We start from the raw sequence: 1,407 nt of genomic DNA, 5'->3' as shown, positions 1-1,407 counted from the left end.
CAACCTTCAGAGAACCCAGGACAGTGTTACAGCTGTTACACAAACCAACATTGTGTGAAGTTTTTGCATGTATACTCGTGTGATTTTTATCACCTTATAAGGAAGCTTTTATTTTCCCCATTTTGTGGATGAGGAGCCTAAGGCTCAGAGAGAAAAAATTCAATAGCTCAGGGTCACACACACAAGATGCCAAGAGAAGGGGCTGGAATCCAGTCTTCTGACAACAAATTCCTCTTTCTCTTGAATCTATTCCATTGAGCCAGGCTTCTCAGTCCCAAAACAGTCTCAAAACATTTAGGAGGAACTGTATCTTCTAGGGAGGTCAGCTCTGTGAGGACTAAATGACAGAAAATCCTTGAGAATGTCCTAGAGGCATAGCAAGGTAGAACATTTTGGATAAAATTGAATAGTTAATGTTTGAAACATTAGTCCCAGCCATCATGAGAAATGCCGGCACTTTGGGGAATGGCCTTACCATTGTTTTGTATGCTAGTTTTATTTTTAAAGGGCTTGGTACTTTATAATGTTAATACTCAATACTACATAAAGGCCAAAATGGAGCCCTGGTCTCTCCTCATTCAACAGCTCTCAGCCCATTACCAGCACTAGTTTTCTGACCATTAGGCACACATCCCAGCAGGCTTTTCATAACTTCCAGATCTACAGTATCACCTAGTGACATCTAGGTAAAGGAAGAGAGAGTGGAGAGAAGTGACATGACTATTTGGATTATAGACATAGTCACAGCTGAGCTCAGAATGCAAAGAAGCCAGACTTGCTCTGCCTGGTTTTTATCTGTACCTCCCATTAACAAATGTTTCAATGCAGTTATTTACACACATACACTTTAGTTAATTTATTTTCGGTCCATTTGAGCACCCTCCCTTCCTTCCTCCTACAACTCCCCTTTGAAAGGAGACTTTCTGTGGACTAGAACTGATTCCCCAGTGAAGTTTAAGTAAGAGTTGGCTGTGAACCTCTGCTGGACACCAGTGGGGCCAACCTGGGCTGGATTCACTTGCTGCCTGACTCTCCTTTATGCTATAGCTAATTCAGCGGACTTTTGGCTCAGGGTTCATGCCCAAGGAAACCAAGGGAGGTGCCACAGGGTAAAGTGATACTGTCTATCCAGGGCCTCCTTGTCCTGTAGTTTTCTCCAGTCTGTGGGATTTGAAGTATCTTCCCATTCTCTTAGACTTGGCCTGTTGTCTCATTAAAATGTCATTTTATTCCTTCCTGCTTTGAAAAAATAAACTTCCTAAGGATTGTAATAAAACTGTATCAGTTCATACATGTAAAATATCGAAAACTTAACATAATTAATTTTATTGTACTACCAGAAGCCTAGGCTGGGTTTAGAAGGGGTCGTGGTACTAGAGATATTGTAGCTGATGTTAGATGGATCTT

The sequence above is a fragment of the Elephantulus edwardii genome, unplaced genomic scaffold, assembly GCF_000299155.1.
Source record: "Elephantulus edwardii isolate Elephantulus edwardi_28Jun2011 unplaced genomic scaffold, EleEdw1.0 scaffold00333, whole genome shotgun sequence".
Taxonomy (NCBI): Eukaryota; Metazoa; Chordata; class Mammalia; order Macroscelidea; family Macroscelididae; genus Elephantulus; species Elephantulus edwardii.
This window is presented reverse-complemented; position numbering follows the sequence as displayed.